Source organism: Thamnophis elegans, chromosome 3 (genome assembly GCF_009769535.1).
Source record: "Thamnophis elegans isolate rThaEle1 chromosome 3, rThaEle1.pri, whole genome shotgun sequence".
NCBI lineage: Eukaryota > Metazoa > Chordata > Lepidosauria > Squamata > Colubridae > Thamnophis > Thamnophis elegans.
In genome coordinates, this window is record NC_045543.1 from 148,803,446 (window position 1) to 148,815,179 (window position 11,734).

At 50.5% G+C, this 11,734-nt stretch overlaps 1 long non-coding RNA gene across 1 annotated transcript; it reads left to right on the top strand.

Moving 5' to 3' along the window:
• The first annotated feature begins 9,427 nt into the window (after positions 1-9,427).
• Positions 9,428-10,270, top strand: LOC116506508. The gene is made up of 2 exons (XR_004255036.1): positions 9,428-9,874; positions 10,011-10,270. It is a non-coding gene; the product is annotated as an uncharacterized LOC116506508 (long non-coding RNA).
• The last annotated feature ends 1,464 nt before the right edge of the window (positions 10,271-11,734 follow it).

An 11,734-nucleotide genomic window follows, 5' to 3' on the forward strand; every position in this document is an offset into this window, starting at 1 on the left:
CCAGGAATATGTTTGAGAATGTCTCTGGTTCAGGTGCTCCGTGCCGCCCTCCTGCATGCCATTTCACGGACGGTTGGCCTTGAAGCTGTTAAACAACCCAAGCTGCCCTCCCTGATTCCAAGCCTCCCTATGGCTTCAGTTCAGTTCAGTTTCAGTTTATTGTATTTATATGCCGCCTTTTTCCCCCGAAGGGGACTCAGGGTGGCTCACAACTCGAACCGGGGAAGGGGGGTACAGACAAAAAATTAAAAAATGAAACATAACAATGCATAGTTTAAAAACACACAACAGTCATACCAATTCGAGACGGGGGCAACAGCTCTTTAGCCCCAGGCCTGTCGGAACAGCCAGGTTTTGAGGGCTTTGCGGAAGGCCTGGAGGGTGGTGAGGGTGCGAATCTCCACGGGGAGCTCGTTCCAGAGGGTCGGAGCAGCCACAGAGAAGGCTCTCCTCCGGGTAGTCGCCAGTCGGCATTGGCCGGCGGATGGAATTCGGAGGAGGCCTAATCTGTGGGATCTGATCGGTCTAGTGGAGGTAATTGGCAGCAGGCGGTCTCTCAAGTACCCAGGTCCAATACCATGAAGGGCTTTATAAGTTACGACTAGCACCTTGAAGCGTATCCGGAGACCAATAGGCAGCCAGTGCAGCTCGCGGAGGATAGGTGTTACGTGGGTGAACCGAGGTGCACCCACGATCGCTCGCGCGGCTGCATTCTGGACAAGCTGAAGTCTCCGAATGCTCTTCAAGGGCTTCTCAGCAATTCCACTTTCACACCACCTGCACAATTCCCTTCCCAAATGCCCATTGCTCCCTCCCTCCCTGTTTCCAAGGCAGCCGGCAGCAAGCTGGAAGGAAAGCAATGTTGCTGGCTAGGCTGACATTCTGGGAGTTGAAGTCCACAAGTCATACAAGGGCAACAGTTTCCCTGTTGCCCCCTGTTTTAGGGGGCAACGCAACCTATGTCAGCACAACTGGCTGATTATGGTGGATCCCGAAGAAGCTAAGAAGGGTGAGGTTCGGTTGGCAATGAGATGGGAGACCACTATGAAGGCCCAGGCCGCAGGATGGACTGGGACCCAGAAACCCTTCCCTTTTAAGGGGAGGGGTCTCTGCCATCTGCTTTGGAGCAGACCCTGCCCATACCAGCCAGGGCTTCCTTTGCTGCATTTCCCAGCAGCTGCTCTCGGAGAGGCAGAAGGAAACTTGGCGAGAGAAAAGTAACAGCTTCAAGAGGCCCTTCAGCAGGTGGTCCTCCATCTCTCAGGGGGTCTCCCTTGGCACTTTAGCCCTTCATCTGCTCTCCAGCGTCAAGGCGGAGAGAAGCTCCGAGAGGCACATTCGGAGCCCTGGGCTGTTCAGTCTGCTGAGGCATGGCTTGAACGACAGGTAGGGAAGTAGGACAGGCTCCAGTGGAGACGAAGAGGAGGTCACTAAACAATCTGTTGTAAGTCGAGGACTGTATATTCCACACCATCTTAAATTGTGAGTGAAGGGGGCGGGCAGAGGTGGGGCCTGGAGTGGCAGAAAGAGTGGTGGGGGGCAACTGGAGGCCCCCTTGGGTGAAGCCGGCTGGTGGCCTGAAAAACTTTGGACGTCTCCATCTGACCTCCCTGCTAAGTGCGGAAACTCTCCTGAAATGGAAGGGTGGAGTTTGGGAGGTGGAGGCGAAGCCGGTGATGACATTTCTGCGTTGATGTCCTCCTCCCAGGAGTCCCGAAGGGCTCAGATACGATCAGGGGCCAAGGGAGGCGGGAAGCAGATCGCTGGAAAGCCTGTTGATCTTGGACGGGTCCATGCCTGTCCCTTCATCCTTTGGGTCAGCAGGGTTGGGCTCCGCTTGGAGACCCCAGCTTTCGCCTGCCGTGAAGGAGCCCTCCTCAGTCTCTGGCCTTCTGGGCCTCCAGCCACGGCCTGTCAGGCTTCCAAGTAGCACCCAAAAGTAAATCGGAGTCCGAGGCAAAGGATTCCTCAAAGCTCCAATTGATGAAGAGAGCCACGTTGGCACATCTGGGAAAACCCGAATCTGAAAGCTTCCCGGTTTCCCCCACCCATTTGGAAGTTCAAGATCTTTCCCCCCAACACCCACAATCCCATCCCAAGGTCCAAACTCCCACTGCCATGCTGGCAGTTCCACCCATCCAGTTCCAATCAAGTGTAGAGGTGCAAAGACAAAGGATGACCTTGGCTTCCTAGTAAGAATGTTGTTATGGCTACACAGCATCTAACTCCGTACAATCCCTCCTCCCATTTTCCCACCATAGAAAACGCATAGCAGAAGAATAGAAAGTGTGGCAGGCCAAAGATCCAAAGGAAAAGATGGCTGCAGGCCTGACAAGGCCTTTGCCTTGCATAAATATAAATAATAATACAAATAATAAATGCAAATAATAAATACAAATATAAATACGAATATGAATACGAATATGAATACAAATATAAATACAAATATAAATACAAATATAAATACAAATACAAATATAAACATAAATATAAATATAAATATAATAAAATAATAAATAAAATAATAAAATAATAAAATAAATGGTATGGAATGGAATAGAACAATACACAGCCTTTCTCTGCACCCCGTTCAAGCAGCAACTCAGGTGGTGGAAGCCGTGAGAATTCAGCACTTGGGACAGTGGCAGATCAATCACCAGCCACCAGCTCTTCCCCCATCCATCCACCTCTTGCCAATTAATTAGCCGCCACCGGTCAGCCGAGCCAGCCAAGCTGCAGCTCCTCATCACAGGGGCCTGGAGGGCTGCTGAGGGCGGCCTAGAGATCAGGGCACTTGGGGTCGAAGGGCCCTTTCACAGGGTCGCCTAAGACCATCGGAAAAGACATATTTTCAAAATAATACAGAAAACATAATTTTATGGTTGGGGGTCACCACAACACAAGGAACTGTATTAAAGGGTCGCGGCATTAGGAAGGATGAGACCCACTGCTCTGGAGCTTCATCCCCAGTACATCTGGGGGCAAATCTGGTGACCTGGAGGGCGGCAGGGCCATCCTTGGGGGGGGGGGGATTGTGTCTTTGGCCTGACTTTACTCAGAGAGTCACCTGGCTGGGTGGCCTTCAGCAGCTGAGGAGTTACAATCAGCAGGAGAGATTTAACCCACCCTGGACCAGGCGGGAGGCTCTGGATGAGGACCTCAGAGCCACGACAGACTCCCTTCCTTTTCCCTTGGGCTTCATCGGTCTTTCCGTGTCTCTGCACGGACGTCTGAAGACGGCTGGGCTGCCACTCTCAGAATTCCCCAGCTGCCTGAGCCCACGGAGTTGAAGCCCCCCCCCCACAAATCTTAAAAGGACGAAGGTTTCAGAGCCTTGTTTCAAGGCATCGCAATAGTGGCTACAGGTAATCCTCGAGTTACGATCACAATTGAGCCCAAAATGTATGTTGCTAAGTGAGAAATTTGTTAAGTGAGTTTTGTCCCATTTTACGACTTTCCTTGCTGCGGTTGTTAAGTGAATGTGGCTTCCCCAGGGCCTTTCCTGGTCAGAAGATTTCAAAAAGTGACCACATGTGCCTGGGATACTGCAACCGTCATAGATATGAGTTGGTTGCCAAACATTTCAATTTTGGTCACTTGACCATGGGGTTGCTGCAATGGTCATAAGTGTGGAAAATGGCCATAAATGACTTTTTTCAGGGCTGTTGTAAATTTGAAGCCACTAAATGGACGGTTGTAAGTTAAGGACTACCTGTATTTCATATTCAGATCCATCCTTCATTCCTTCCTTCCTTCCCTCCCTCCCTTCTCCCTTCCTTCCCTCCCTCCCTTCTCACTTTTTCCTTCAATCTTTCCTTCCCAGAGTCACAGACTTGGAAGGGACCTTGGAGGTCTTCTAGCCCAACTCATTACTCAAGCAGAAAACTCTATAGTATTTCAGGTTGTCCAATCTCTTAAAGAACATTGGACAATTTCTTCTTCTTTTTTTTTTTAAATTATTTTTATTTTTTATTACACAAACAACAATGGGAAAAGGAGAGGATGGGGAAAAAAAAGAAAAAGGGGGGGGAAGGGAAAACCCATCTTCACATATAATATGTCGTTTAATCACAGGTGCGTCCCTACTAAGTTTATACATCCCATATCTCTCTATTGTATATTTAATAAGCACCACAATAAGCTAGGGTTTAAAAAACAAAAAACAACAAAATAAAACAAGGGAGAGAGAGAAGAAAAGAAAAAGAAAAAGAAAAAAAGGGGAGGGGGAGGGGGGAGGCCAAAAAGGGGGAAAAAAGGGCCAAGAAGGAATAGAAAAAAAAAAATGAAAAAAGAAAAAAACCATCATCACATGCAGCATGTCGTTTGATTACGGTTGTTTTAACATCTACATCTTCAAATAATGTTTACCATCTCAGATATTTCCTCTAATGTAACTAAAGGTCTCATTTTCCTTCTACCATATATATTCAATTAACATTAGCATTGTTTTCCCCCAGGGAATATACTTCTATTCATTGTTAATCTTGCATTTCATACCTTCAAACAGAGATCTTATTCCTTCATTGTTCAACAAGGCATCGCAGCCTATATATACCAGTTTTCATTTGTTCCCCTATTAGAATTGCCTTATCAGCAGCGAAATATCATTATAATAAGTTCTTAACCTTATACATTATATCCCCAGACCTTATATTAGTACTTCCTTATATCATTGTTGAATTATTTCACATCATAATTATATCATCATTTACTTTTTCCAATTAAGGCATAAGTGTATCATTTTTCATTTCCAAAATTTTGTTTTTTTCCCCTTAGCCATTGATAAAACAAGTCCCATATCTTATAAAATTGTTCATCCTCTTGCTCTCTAATTTCAAATGTCAATTTACTCATTTCGGCACAGTCCATTATTTTTCGAATGATTTCTTCCTCTTTTGGTATTGTTTCATTTTTCCAGTTTTTTGCAAATACAATTCTGGCTGCTGTTAACACATTTACAATCAAATATTTTAAGTCTTTGTTGTAGGTTTCTGGTAAAATTCCCAATAAAAAGACCTCTGGTTTAAAGTCTATTTGTTTGTGTATCATTTTCTCCAACCACATGTGGATTTTAGTCCAGTATCTTTTGGCTTCAGTGCAAGTCCACCACATGTGGTAGTATGAGCCAGGTATCTGGTGACATTTCCAACACTTTTCTGATTTATTCTTGAACATTCTTGCGATTCTGGTCGGGGGAATGCCGGACAATTTTCTGTTGCTGCTCTGGCTCTGTGGAATGAGTTACCAACAGAGATCCGGACCCTCCCCACCCTTGCAGCCTTCCAAAAGGCCACCAAAACCTGGCTGTTCCGGCAGGCCTGGGGTTGCTGACTCAAATCAGGTCAACCCCCAATTAACCCAGATGTATGTTGTGTTTTTAAAATGTTTGTATTATTTTACATTCTTCCCCTGTATGTTATTTTATTTTATTCATACTTGTAAGCCACCCTGAGTCCCCCCTGGGATTGGGCGGTATATAAACCCATTAAATTGACAATTGACGATTGATCAGCCATTAGGTTGCAACCTATTGGATTGCAACCTAATTTCTTGCCCTTGTGGGCTACAGGGGGCTATAGGGCAGTGGAAAGGATTTGCTAAGACTATGATTATTTCCACCTGCATCTCTTTCTCTCCAGTAACCCCACCCGACTCCTCTGCTATTGGGCTTAGCAAGATCTGCATGCAGGTGGCTCAGTTTCCCCTTCTCTGAAATGGGCCCCTGCGCCCTGCCTAGCTTGCCTTGACGTGGCTCCCCACCTAGTCAGTGCAGGTGTTTCTGCCCGTGACCCGTCAAAACCGCGCCCGATTAAACTGCGTCGCTGACGTCATCAACAGGGCAACAACAGCCAGCGCGGAGAAAGAAGGGCGCTTTAAATAGCGCTTTGAAAGCAAGCCGATTCAACTTAATGTAAGGGTTAGGGTTAGGGTTAGGTTAAGGGTTAGGTTAAGGGTTAGGTTTAGGGTTAGGTTAAGGGTTAGGTTTAGGGTTAGGTTAAGGGTTAGGGTTAGGTTAAGGGTTAGGTTTAGGGTTAGGTTAAGGGTTAGGGTTAGGTTAAGGGTTAGGTTTAGGGTTAGGTTAAGGGGGGTTAGGGTTAGGGTTAGGGTTAGGGTTAGGTTAAGGGTTAGGTTTAGGGTTAGGTTAAGGGGGGTTAGGGTTAGGGTTAGGTTAAGGGTTAGGTTAAGGGTTAGGATTAGAGTTAGGTTTAGGGTTAGGTTAAGGGTTAGGGTTAGGGTTAGGTTTAGGGTTAGGTTAAGGGTTAGGTTTAGGGTTAGGTTAAGGGTTAGGATTAGGGTTAGGGTTAGGTTTAGGGGGGTTAGGTTTAGGTTTAGGGGTTAATTTTAGGTTTAGGGTTTACAGCGTGCTTCTGTCTCCGCGCTGTTGTCGCCCTGTTGATGACATCAGCGATGTGGTTTAGTCGGGCGCGGTTTAATCGAGTGCGGTTTTGTGGTGGAACCGTTTCTGCCTCCCACCAGCCTTCCAAGCCGAGGCTGAGGGCTCCTCCGTGTCCTGCAGGGAGCCCGGCTGCTCAGAGGGGCCACCTCAGCTCAGGGGCTCTGGGCTGCCCCGCCTTGAGAGAGGCAGGTGTGGATTCTGAGCAGGAGCCCCAGGTAGGGAGGTTGTTTGGGGGGCCAGGGGGCATCAAGAGGGCAGGCTGTGGGGGTCCTGTCTTGGGACCTGGCCAATGTTCCCTCTAATTTTTTTTCAGTGTGTGCGGAAAAGTATAGTATTTGAGCAGCACATTTTCATGCCTGAGCACCTGAATTTTTTTCACAGATGCTTCACAGAGCAATTGATTTATAGGATCCGAATTGGAATGGAGAAAAATGGTTTGTGTCTGTGTGTGTGTGTGTGTGTGTTTGAGTGAGCTTGAGGGATCCAGTAAGGGAACTGCGCCTATTTAGGAAAGAAGGTAAATTATTGCAAACATGATCAATCGAAGATAAGTATGGGGACAGGTTGGGCAGTAGAGAGAAAGTGATAAAAGAGTGGGAGAGAGGAAGAAAAAAAGAGGGAAGAGAGACAGAAAGAGACAGAGAAGGACAGAGAAAGTGACAGAAGAGTGGGAAAGAAGGAGAGAGAAAGAGAAAGAGGGTGAAAGAGACAAAGAGGAGAGAGAAGGACAGAGAAAGTGACAGAAGAGTGGGAAAGAAGGAGAGAAAGAAAGACAAAGAGAAAGAGGGTGAAAGAGACAAAGAGGAGAGAGAAGGACAGAGAAAGTGACAGAAGAGTGGGAAAGAAGGAGAGAAAGAGAGACAAAGAGAAAGAGGGTGAAAGAGACAAAGAGGAGAGAGAAGGACAGAGAAAGTGACAGAAGAGTGGGAAAGAAGGAGAGAGAAAGAGAGACAAAGAGAAAGAGGGTGAAAGAGACAGAAAGAGACAAAGAGGAGAGAGAAGGACAGAAAGTGACAGAAGAGTGGGAAAGAAGGAAGAGGAAAGAGACAAAGAGAAAGAGGGTGAAAGAGACAAAGAGGAGAGAGAAGGACAGAGAAAGTGACAGAAGAGGGGGAAAGAAGGAGAGAGAAAGAGAGACAAAGAGAGAGGGTGAAAGAGACAGAAAGAGACAAAGAGGAGAGAGAAGGACAGAGAAAGTGACAGAAGAGGGGGAAAGAAGGAGAGAGAAAGAGAGACAAAGAGAAAGAGGTGAAAGAGAACAGAAAGAGACAAAGAGGAGAGAGAAGGACAGAGAAAGTGACAGAAGAGGGGGAAAGAAGGAGAGAGAAAGAGAGACAAAGAGAAAGAGGGTGAAAGAGACAGAAAGAGACAAAGACGAGAGAGAAGGACAGAGAAAGTGACAGAAGAATGGAATGGAGGGAGAGGACGCCAAGGCTGCAGGGCTCCCGCTCCTTCCTCTGGGACGTTGGCCTCGGGAAGTCCGTAGCGCGGTCTGGAAGGGATGCCGCAGTCTGGGCGACGGTGGGCGCAGAAAGCCAGCCTGGATCCCGGAGAGAGCGAGTGGAAATGGTCCCCTGGGAGTTTGGGTCCCGCTTGAACCTTCATCCTTTGGCCGCCCGGCGGGAGGGACCCGCTCGGGATCCTTTCCCTTTCCCTCCCTTTTCTTCGGTCTTCCCTCTGGTTATAAAGGCAAGAATACATTTGCATTCCCCCAACGCGGCTGGAAATCGAAGCGAAGGAAGAGGCTGAAACACCCCCCTTCCTCCCCTGGGAAGAGATTGCGGAGGATCCCCTTTTCCCTCCTCGGAGGATCCGACCTCCGTTCTTCCTCCTCCAGGGCCCTGGAAGGCGCGCAAAGGGACACAGCGCTCTTTCCTCTCCCCCAAACTTTACGGACAGAAGGCGGAGTTGTCCTGGGCGGATTTGGGCGAGCCTTTCAGTCGCTGAACGCAACCTAGGGGCTCCGGTCGCAGGTGCAAAAGGCCTCCCTATTCGGGCGGGGGGGGGGGAGACGATGCCGCTGCGCCCGGGACCCCTCCCGTCCCTCGGGGCGGCGCCGAGGTCTCTCTTGTGGGGCGGGGGGTTGCGGGGAGTTCCTGGAAGCGAGGAGGTGGGAGGGGGGGGGAGATAGCCAGGGTCCCGTTTGGCTCTTTCTCCCGGCCTCCAGCTCTTTCCCCAGAAGGAAACGCCTTCCTTCCTCCGCCTTAGGCTGAGCCTCGTTTCAAGGCTGCGGTTTTGAGCCCAGGCAAGACGGGAACCAAGGGGGGTTTTGCACAGAGCTTCTTCAGCTCCCACAGGATTGGGGGGAACGGGAGGATTTCGATGCCTTGCGGGCAGCTGGGCATTTGCACCCCCCCCTTCCTCCCTCCTCACCGTTGCAGCCCTTGTTGGTCCAACACGATTTCCCTCCCCTGGGATGGGGGCTCCTCTCATCCACCCAACTCCCAGCCGCCCCCTTCCTGGTCTTTGCCCGCTTCCCTCCTGTTGCCTCCTTCGCAGGGCTGCTCGGTCCTCCGGAGCACCGAGTTCTCTCCTCTGCTCCGCCCCAAGGCTCCCCTGGAAGGCGCCTCACAAAAGCCACTGGGCGGCGCGCACCTTACAGGGAACAGTGGTGGGGGGGGATCCCCTCCTGGGATCCGCTTCTTTCCCCCTGGTCCCCAATCCCCCCTTGGGATCCCTGGCATTCCAGTGGATCCCCCGTCCCTCCTTGTCTCCCAATGGCCTCCCGGGATCCCCTCGGGCTGAGCTCCGTCCCTTCCCGGGATCCCGTCGGCTGCTGGGCTCCTGGCCCGGCGGTTCTCCTCCTGGGGGTGGAAGGGCCTTTTCCCAGGGGTCGCCTGGCAGGAGAAGCCGGGGAAGGGAGGACGCGGGCCTTCCCTTCGGAGCCTCCCCTTCAGCTCCCCGGGCGAAGCTTCGCCGCCCCCGCCAGGAGCCTCCCGCGCCCAAAGGAGCCGCCCGAAGGGAAGGGGCGGCGGGAGGGGCGGGGCCACCGCGGCTCCTCCCACCGAAGCCCCGCCCCTCCCTCCGCCTGTCCGTGTGGCTGGCTGGGGGCGGGGCGAAAGGAGGGGCCGGAGTGGGGACAGACGCGCAAGCGCAGAGGACGCTGGGAAAGCAGCTCCCTCCCAGCTACGGCGCTCGGTGGGCGGAGCTACGGAGGTTGCTGAGGCGGAGAACCAGGCGCGGAAAATGAAATAAAAGAAAAGGAACGTGGCGGCGAAGGGAAGGCTGGAGCCCAATTTGGCGCTTGGGGGTCACCGCCGCAGGAGGAACCGTGTCGAACGACATCAGGAAGGCTGAGAACCGAACTGTTCTAGCGGGTCCCTTTCTCTCCTTTGGGGGAAAATCCACGAGGCGGTGCCTGGAGAGGAGAAGGCGGGGCTTCGCAGGAAGGAGGGGCTGGTATATGGAGCGCCTTCCCTTTCGGAACCAGAGAGCTGACGGAGGGAGCGGTTCGCTTCGGAGGCGGAGAAACCGGAAGTAAGTAGAGTCTGCTGGGACGGAGTGGCAGCCTGGGAGGGTCTCCTTCGGGTCCTCGGGAGGGGAGGCCTCGGCCTGGGCCTCTCCTGCGGTGAGGGGGACGCCGCCGTGACCCGCCTCTCTTTCTCCCCTGCAGGAGGACGGAGCAGCCCCGGGAGACGGCGGGGAAAGGCCGGGGGGCTCCGGAGCTGCAGGAGGGATGAGCCCAGCGGGAGTCCGGGAAAGGCGGCTGCCTGGAGGGCGATGCGGGGAGGAGGAAACGGGCGGAGACGCCGAGACGGGCCTGGAGGGCGGAGGGTCCTTCGGAAGACCCCGGAATCCCCAAAGGATCCAGGAGGAAGAAGAGAGATATCAGTGCCCGGAATGTGAAAAATTCTTCAAGAGAAATGTGTATCTACGAAAGCATCTAAAGGTCCATTCAGGAGAAAATCCTCATAAATGTCTGGAGTGTGGCAAGAGCTTCAGTCGGAGGAGCACCCTTTATAGACATCAAAGGATCCACACAGGAGAAAAACCTCATAAATGTCTGGAGTGTGGAAAGAGTTTCAGTGAGAGGAGCAGCCTTTATACACATCAAAGGATCCACACAGGAGAAAAACCTCATAAATGTCTGGAGTGTGGCAAGAGCTTCAGTCAGAGGAGCAGCCTTTATGCACATCAAAGGATCCACACAGGAGAAAAACCTCATAAATGTCTGGAGTGTGGCAAGAGCTTCAGTGAGAGGGGCAGCCTTTATGCACATCAAAGGGTCCACACAGGAGAAAAACCTCATAAATGTCTGGAGTGTGGCAAGAGCTTCAGTGAGAGGAGCAACCTTTATAGACATCAAAGGATCCACACAGAAAAAAAACCTCATAAATGTCTGGAGTGTGGCAAGAGCTTCAGTGAGAGGAGCAGCCTTTATGCACATCAAAGGATCCACACAGGAGAAAAGCCTCATAAATGTCTGGAGTGTGGCAAGAGCTTCAGTGAGAGGAGCCACCTTTATAGACATCAAAGGATCCACACAGGAAAAAAACCTCATAAATGTCTGGAGTGTGGCAAGAGCTTCAGTGAGAGGAGCAGCCTTTATGCACATCAAAGGATCCACACAGGAGAAAAGCCTCATAAATGTCTGGAGTGTGGCAAGAGCTTCAGTGAGAGGAGCAGCCTTTATGCACATCAAAGGATCCACACAGGAGAAAAGCCTCATAAATGTCTGGAGTGTGGCAAGAGCTTCAGTCAGAGGAGCCACCTTTATAGACATCAAAGGATCCACACAGGAAAAAAACCTCATAAATGTCTGGAGTGTGGAAAGAGCTTCACTGAGAGGAGCACCCTTTATAGACATCAAAGGATGCACACAGGGGAGAAACCTCATAAATGTCTGGAGTGTGGAAAGAGCTTCATTCAGAGGAGCGATCTTTATGCACATCAAACGATCCACACAGGAGAAAAGCCTCATAAATGCCTGGAGTGTGGAATGAGCTTCAGTCAGAGGAGCAGCCTTTATGAACATAAAAGGATCCATTCAGGAGAAAAGCCTCATAAATGTCTGGAGTGTGGAAAGAGCTTCAGTCAGAGGAGCGATCTTTATGCACATCAAATGATACACACAGGAGAAAAGCCTCATAAATGCCTGGAGTGTGGAAAGAGCTTCAGTCAGAGGAGCAGCCTTTATGCACATCAAAAGATCCACACAGGAGAAAAGCCTCATAAATGCCTGGAGTGTGGAAAGAGCTTCAGTCAGAGGAGCCACCTTTATGCACATCAAAAGATCCACACAGGAGAAAAGCCTCATAAATGCCTGGAGTGTGGAAAGAGCTTCAGTCAGAGGAGCAACCTTTATAGACATCAAAGGATGCATTGTGGAGAGAAAGG